Raw genomic sequence first — 8,801 nt, forward strand, 5'->3', positions numbered from 1 at the left:
TCGAGCTGTTCCAGGCGCTCGATCGAGTAGTATTGACCTCCAGCCGCTGTTTTACGTCTACAAAGCCACTGTTTGACTTTCTTTGACCTCCCATGTTCATGGTCGGTTTGGGGAGGTCCCGCTATATGACGTTTCGTAAGTTTTCCGACTCCACTTCTCCTTTTCTTTTCAGTTTGCATTTCTTTCCCTATTTTTGGTACAATGAGGGCATTGTACGGTTTGGTTTGGGGAGGTATGCATCCATATCTGTGTCTGCATGTTTCTTGCATTTTTGCTTGCACGTTTATTTATTTCCGCATGCATTGTTGTTTTAATTAATTCAAAAAAATCATATAAAAAATCATAAAATTCAGAAAATTTCAAAATTTTCATGTTTAAATTGAGTCGGAACGTTTGAACATTGACGCTACTTTGAATCCTTATTTGAGCCTTGCGTTTTCTTGACATTTAATTGGCATGATTATGTGCATAATCTACGAGTTTTTGTTTCTCGCTTATCTGAACGAATAGACTTGATTCTTTATGTCGGCAAGCTACATTACATTCTGAGGTTAGAGCTTATTAAACTGGTGACATTCATGACCGGTTTCATTTAGGATGTGAGTAGTACTCTCTTTAAGACATGTAACATCAATTTGCATAAGCATGAGTCCAGTCTTCTTAATACCTGTATGCATTCGGTCTGTGGATGGTGACACGCGTTAGGAGAGGCAGTTCCCCTTAATTCATTCTACCCATGAGCCTCACATAGCCAAATTGCCTTTTTGTCCTATCAACTACTTTCTATATTATTTCCTACCCTAGCTGAGCTAGTAACGAGTAGTTCTTGGAATGTGTTATTGCAATATGGTTATTTCATCTGATTTCAGAAGATGGAGGAAGAATTGAAGGGAAAGAAAGAAAAAATGTGTTGAATTGTGAAAAAAATGGAACGAAAAAAAAAAGAAAGAAAAAAATACATAAAAAAAAAGAGTGCGAAAAAAGGAGACAGAAAAATTCAAAATGAAAAAAAAAAAAGAATGAGAATTGCACAATGTTTCACACTCCCATGCCTTATTTATATCTTATGGGGAGTTGACGACTTTTGGTCTTGTGAGTTTAGTGCATAATTTTGCACCGTTTCATCTTGCTGTTAAGAGTACGAAGTTGGGATGCAGTCTATATTTGGATCCGTTGTTGCTAGCTTAGCTATTAACCCCACATATCCAAATTCTTTTTAGCCCCTTCTTACCCATTACCTCACTAACCCAAATGTAAGTCCTCGGCACGTGTCTTGGTCATTAGTATGGTTGGAATGCATATGTACGGTTGTAGAAGACTTTATTCATGTTAATTGCATGCATGTTCTTATAGGTCGAGTTAGGTGAGTGTCTTGCTTCTTCCTATCTTTCACATATATACTCACCTTGTACCTGATTTTGAGTGACGAGCGACCCGTGAGAGTCCGACATCTTCGAATCTTGCAAGGTCGACGGTTCAGTAAGCCTGAAACATTAATTTAACTCGTTTGCACTTTTCAGTTGCCGCTTTGTCATTTTGCTGCATTAAATTGGTTCTAGTGGATGATTTGTAGCTGATGCATTGGTCCCGTTCCATTGTTCACCCTTAGTTGCATTCATATTTGCTTGGGGACAAGCAAAGGTTTGGTTTGGGGAGATTTGATGCGTGTCTTTTATATAAGATTTTCACCTCATTTTTACACGCATTTCTGTGCTTTTTATGTAGCATCTGGCTACAAATACCCCCGAATATTCTACTTTGGTCCGTTTATTGTAATTTGCAGGAATTGACCAAGGAGGAGCTAAATCAGGCCTTAATTGTCCCAATTGTACGCATTCATGGGAAATAAGGAGCCGGAGCTTAGAAATCTTGCACTTGGAGGACGCATGAGCTGAGTAGAGGAAGAAATTCAAGTCCTGACATGCCTATGTAGCTCGATCGAGTGGTTTACTGCTCGATCGAATGCTTTATACACTCAAGACTGGTCGATCGACCAGTTTAAGGAGTCGATCGAGGAAGTTCAGCAAGCAGTGCTCGATCGAGAGGTTGTCCTGGCTCGATCGAGTGATTCGGCCCTCGATCGAGTAACCTTTCTACTCGATCGAGGGGTTTTCGTGTGCTTTTGGTTTATTTCCGCCTAATCTTTTATGGGCTTTTGTAATCAGTCCATAGATTAGGTTTAAGACAATTTTTCAGTATAAGACTGAGGAGAACATCACGTTACTTCCCTCTCTTGACGACGTACATTTCGACTGTACTCTTGTCACTGTTCTTTGGATTTCTATTCTCTACTTTGCTACTCGGATTCGGTATTATCAATCTAGTTATTTCTTAATAGCTTTTAATTCCTTTTCTCTCCTTGTTTTATAATTGTTCAATCAATCTTTTAATAGTTGTTCATCATGCTTAGTTTTAATTATTTGGTTATTGTAATTGTTAATCTGACGATTATGAGTAGCTAATTTCCTATGCTAAGACTATAGGGGACCCATGATTTGAAGGGAGAGTAATCGATTTACTAGGTTAATGCCAGTACCGTCTTTGTTGTTTAAATGCTACAAATAACTGTAATTGCCTAATTGAGTCGACGCAATTAGACCCTTATTCTTAGTGGACCTTAACCTGGACCGAAAGGTTGGAAGAGGCAGACTAGTAGCGAACAATAGAGTATTGCAGCGAGGGCGAAAGTTAAACTGTTTACACTTTAGGGTGAATTAAGGACCGAAAGGTGACGTTCGCTACCCCTTGGACCGTATTGCATTGACCTGGGACCTAGATTACTCGACCAGATGATTATGGTGAACCGTTGTCTTAGCTATTCTCTTTTATCTGTTAAACTCCTTCTTTTTATTTCTCTGTCCCTTATTCTCTTAGTTTAGAATTCACCTTTTATAAACCCCCAAATTGGTTACTTAGACGAACTTAAATTCAGTTGATAAATTCCTACCTCTCTGTGGATTCGACCCGACTTCCCTAGCTATATTAGTTAGTTAGAACCAGTTGGTTATTTTTGACAGGTACGCGACAGACGTGTCAATTAACAAGTCCAAATTTACTGGTTAACAATAGATTTCACATTGAACAATAGTATCACTACCTACTCTTAATAGTATCACTACCTACTCTTAATAGTATCACACTTAATAGTATCAACAGAGAACGAGACTTTCCTCATTAACAAGTCCAAATTTACTGGTTAACAATAGATTTCACATTGAACAATAGTATCACTACCTACTCTTAATAGTATCACTACCTACTCTTAATAGTATCACACTTAATAGTATCAACAGAGAACGAGACTTTCCTCATTAACAAGTCCAAATTTACTGGTTAACAATAGATTTCACATTGAACAATAGTATCACTACCTACTCTTAATAGTATCACTACTTACTCTTAATAGTATCACACTTAATAGTATCAACAGAGAACGAGACTTTCCTCATTAACAAGTCCAAATTTACTAGTTAACAATAGATTTCACATTGAACAATAGTATCACTACCTACTCTTAATAGTATCACTACTTACTCTTAATAGTATCAACAGAAAACGAGACATTCCTCATTAACAAGTCCAAATTTACTGGTTAACACTAAATTTCACATTGAACAATAGCTAACCCTATTTTTCGCGATTGAAACAAACAAAACAACTAATAATCATCTCCAACTACGATCGATCATAGTTTTTTGTTCAATGTATCCATGTTATCAACAAAATACTGTTTAAACTCATTAACAACTAAGACACTGTATAAATTTACAACAACAACTTGAAAGTAAGCGTTTAAACTCATTAACAAGTCGAAAATTAGTGCTTAAATGCTATTTTTATCATATAATTGAACTTAATTACAGTAATTAAGAACAAAATCAATATGTATAATCAAATTAAAACTGCAAAAGATGAACAAAAATCGCAAAAATGTAATAGAAACTGATTAGAGCGTACCTCGACGATTTTTCAACCTAATTTCGAAATTCAACTGATATTATGCAAAAGATTGAACGACTGAATCTATATTATTGATATCAAGTTGATATCGTCTTTGAATTTTTAGATTTTTGCGGATTTTTAGTGAGATTTTTGAGGGAGTATTTGTTTTTGTGTGATTTTTAGAGAGAGAAACAGTTTTTAAAAAAATGAACGGTTTTGTTTTGTTTTAGAAGTTTAAGCGCCATTTTCCTGTCAATATTCAGCGTGATATTCTTTTGCCTTACGCGTGATATTGTAGATGGACTCATGGACTCAAATATTTAGGTGGACTCACCGGATCCCGCCTATATATATATATATATATATATATATATATATATATATATATATATATATATATATATATATATATATATATATATATATATATATATATATAGGGTCGAGATCCGGTGAGAACCACTAGTATAATGAGAACCATGAGAACCACTATTGAATCTAATAATAATACGGACGACTTTACTTTTGAAAAAAATCAAACGAATTCCAATTTTCCAATCCCAGTCATTTTCCACTTCTCTTTTCTTTCTTTCTCTTTGACTAACAACATCTTCGACTCTTCTTCAATCAGATCGATCGATCATCACATAACGATCAATCTCTTCAACGATGTACCTCTTCGACTCTGCTTCAATCAATGGAGCGTACTTACCTCTTCGACTCTGCTTCAATCAATGGAGCGTACTAATTCGAGGTAAAATTTCGAAATTGATGATTATTTTTTTTTTTGTGAGATTAACGTTTATGTTTTGATCTCTTTGTAATTTTTCAATTAAATCGTTTAAATTAGTTGAATTGAGGGTTTGATTATCGTGTTAGATTTTTTGTGAAATTAGGTTCAGATTAATTTTTTGATTCGCCGATTAACTTTGTGCTGATGAAGGGAGTTGAATTGATACCGACAATGTTTCAAAGATAGATAAGATTACCATAATGGATTCTTCCTTCAAGTTATTCAAGAGATCCTTGATGATGCTGATGAAGGGAGTTGCTCCTATGCCTAGTCCTATGAGCAGGAGAATGTCGTATTTTTTGTAGTTTTGAGCTGGTGCTCCATATGGACCCTTTATGATTACTAAAGGAAATCTGCAAATGAATTTTAAACTCGATAACTTTTTTTAAATACCCTTAAGTCTATGACATTGTTTCATCTTCTCTTACTTGATTGGTTGAGGGTCATAATCGGTCACTGCTTTAGTCTCCATTCTCAACAGTCTCCCTTTTTGTGGCTCCTCTGTTGGAGGCTCACAGGCCTACATTTCACAAGTACCAACTGTCGTAACATTTTCAAGGTCTTAAATTTCGGCAATGATACAAAAAAATGATACCATTGCGAATCTATCTCTAAGTGCTGTGGTCCAGTCTCCCAAGGCTCTAATGTGTACACTCAAGTAGGGATCGCCTGGCGCTGATGTGATAGAGAAGGGATGCCTGTTTGTACAGTGTGGAGAAATAACCTGTGGAGATGGCCGAGAGCGATGTTAGCAAGCTCTTAGCCGCTAGGCAGTGTCTAAGGGAAATAGATTTCTACGGCTGGAGGGGATGGGACTACAAGAGTGGTGGCTGGGGGAGGGTGGCTGATGGAGTGAAGAGAGCAAGGAGTGTGATTAGGGAGGGCTCTATGCAATTTCTTAGAAAATAATGTGACTACTAGGAAAAGCCTTTAACTCAATGTTGCTGCAGTTTATGACCTTACTTTATAATTCTTGCTCTTTCACAATCCAAAATCCTAACTCTTTTCTAGATTAATGTTAAAACCTTGATTCGGAACGAAGAATTTGAGCAACAGTTGTAGCCTACAGGCAACTGCGATTCTATGAGGGCAACGGATGGTCAGAACTACTATGATAGTTTTTATGCGATAGTTAATTCTTTATGATTAGTATGAGTTGGAATCAAGCTGGTTGTTTGAATTACCTTAGGTACCCTGATGCGTGTCTTTTATATAAGGTTTTCACCTCATTTTTACACGCATTTCCGTGCCTTTTATGTAGCATCTGGCTACAAATACCCCCGAATATTCTACTTTGGTCTATTTATTGCAATTTGCAGGAATTGACCGAGGAGGAGCTAAATCGAGCCCTAATTGTCCCAATTGTATGCATTCATGGGAAATAAGGAGCCGGAGCTTAGGAATCTTACACTTGGAGGACGTATGAGCTGAGTTAAGGAAGGAATTCAAGTCCTGAATGCGCCTATATAGCTCGATCGAGTACTTTGGTGCTCGATCGAATGCTTTACATACTCAAGACTGGTCGATCGACCAGCTGAAGGAGTCGATCGAGGAGGACCAGCGAGCAGTGCTCGATCGAGAGGTTGCCCTAGCTCGATCGAGTGACTTGGAGTTCGATCGAGTAATAATCTTACTCGATCGAGGGGTTTTCGTGTGCCTTTAGTTTATTTTCCGCCTAATCTTTTATGGGCTTTTGTAATCAGTCCATGGATTAGGTTTAAGACAATTTTCAGTATAAGACTGAGGAGAACACTACGTTACTCCAATGACTTTTACTACGTACATTTCATCTGTTACTTTGTCACTGTTCATTTGGGAATTCTACTCTCTACCTTGCCACTTTGATTCGGTATTATCAATTTAATTATTTCTTCATCGTATTTATTGTTTTTAATTCCTTTTCTTTCTTTGCTTGCTAATCGTTCAATCAATTAGTTTATTCGTCATGTTTAATCTTAATTATTTGGTTATTGTTATTGTTAATTTGATAATTATGAGTAGCTAATTTCCTATGCTAAGACTATAGGGGATCCATGATTTGAAGGGAGAGTAATCGAATCACTAGGCTAATATCGGTACCGTCCTTGTTGTTTAAATGCTACAAATAACTGTAATCGCCTAATTGAGTCGACGCAATTAGACCCTTATTCTTAGTGGACCTTGACCTGGACCGAAAGGTTGGAAGAGGGAGACTGGTAGCGAACAATAGAGTATTGCAGCGAGGGCGAAAGTTAAACTGTTTACACTTTAGGGTGAATTAAGGACCGAAAGGTGACGTTCGCTACCCCTTAGACTGTACTGCATTGACCTGGGACCTAGATTACTCAACCGGACGATTGTGGTGAACCGCTTGTCTTAGCTATTTTCTTTTATCTGTTAAACCCTCTTCCCTTATTTCTCTTTCTCTTAATCTATTAGTTTAGAAATCACAACTTAGAAACCCCCAATTTGGTTACTTCGACGAGCCTAGTTTTAGCATACAATTCCTACCTCTCTGTGGATTCGACCCGACTTCCCTAGCTATATTAGTTAGTTGGAACCAGTTGGTTTATTTTTGACAGTGCACGCGACGTACGTGTCAAATTTTGGCGCCGTTCTTGGGAGGTGGCGCAATTTTGTTGCTTAAATTAAGTTTGTCTTTTGTCTCAAGGGATTTATTCCTTGAGGCTGATCTCACTTTCTGCAAGTTTTGATAGTTTTGCAGACTAGCTGTTTGCCAAGATGCCTACGATTACAGAGCATACAGAGCCATGTGGAAGATGTGGTGAAGAAGGGCATGATCTCTACGAATGTGTAGCGAGTATAGAGCGCGCTCTTGCATATAAGAAGTTCAAGCAGGGAGTTCCTTTCTCCCAGCTATATGAAGAGATAAAGAGCGTTGCCGCCCCTTCTACGCCAGTATCACGACCGGCTTCTCCCTCTTCAAGAGAGGAAATTGCCGAGTTGAAGTCCATTATGCTGAGTATGTCACAGAAATCTGATTCAGTTATATCGGAATTGAAGGAACAAGTCGCACAGTTGACACAGGTCACGGATCAAGCCAAGTTTTTTCCAATTTGTGACCCGATCGGTCTGCAATGAACTTCCATCATGAAGAAGACAAAATATTGGCATCTAATGATGATTCAGACGATGATTTGGACGAGTTCCTGCAGGAAATGCTTGCTGCGTGTGAAGTAACCACGCGATCGAGCAACAAAGCCACTCGATCGAGCGGTTCTAATCATCGAGTCACTCGATCGAGTGACAATGGCGGTCGATCGAGAAGTATAGAACTCCAAGTTACTCGATCGAGAGACCATGCTGAAGAAGACACTCGATCGAGTGACAAGAGAGGTCGATCGAGTGATATTGAAGAAGAAATTGGTCGATCGACCAGTAACGGTACTCGATCCAGTGCAGTAAATGGCGGAATTCCTAATTCGCTATCTAATACCGCCACCGTGTCATCTTCCCCTGCTGTGGAGACGTCACGCGTTGATAAGGGTAAAGGAAAGGTTGCGGGACCACTCATCGCTACCAGGGTACCCTTCCCAAGTCGTCTGAAGGACGCAAGGGTCGAGCAACAGTACGGTAAGTTCGTGGACATCGTGAAGAACCTTCAGGTAACTGTCCCTTTTTCTGAACTTGTTACTCAGGTTCCTACTTACGCTAAGTTTATGAAGGATATTGTGACGCGTAAGAGGAATTTGAGCGAATTTGAGACGATCTCATTTATGGAAGAGTCTAGTAACCTACTGTTAAATAAGGCCCCTCCAAAAATGAAAGACCCGGGCAGCTTTTCTATTACCTGTGTCATAGGTAATTTGGTTATTGATAACGCCCTTTGTGATTTAGGTGCTAGCGTCAGTGTCATGCCCCTTCTTGTTTGCAAGCAATTGAAGATGAGTCACTTCAAGGTGACTAACATTACCCTACAGATGGCCGATAGATCTGTTAGGAGACCTTTAGGTGTCTTGGAGGATGTGCCTGTGAAAATAGGCAAGCTTTACATCCCAGTAGATTTCATTGTCTTGGATATAGCTGAGGACACCCGGACCCAAATTATTTTAGGAAGACCTTTCCT

The 8,801-nt window shown here is 38.5% G+C and overlaps 1 long non-coding RNA gene across 1 annotated transcript; it reads right to left on the minus strand.

Annotated features, from left to right (window-relative positions):
- Positions 1-4,936: 4,936 nt before the first annotated feature.
- Positions 4,937-5,429, minus strand: LOC141588723 (uncharacterized). The gene is made up of 3 exons (XR_012519793.1): positions 5,331-5,429; positions 5,164-5,255; positions 4,937-5,088 (listed from the first exon to the last, which is right to left on the minus strand). It is a non-coding gene; the product is annotated as an uncharacterized LOC141588723 (long non-coding RNA).
- Between the last annotated feature and the right edge of the window lie 3,372 nt (positions 5,430-8,801).

This window comes from Silene latifolia, chromosome 1 (genome assembly GCF_048544455.1).
Source record: "Silene latifolia isolate original U9 population chromosome 1, ASM4854445v1, whole genome shotgun sequence".
NCBI lineage: Eukaryota > Viridiplantae > Streptophyta > Magnoliopsida > Caryophyllales > Caryophyllaceae > Silene > Silene latifolia.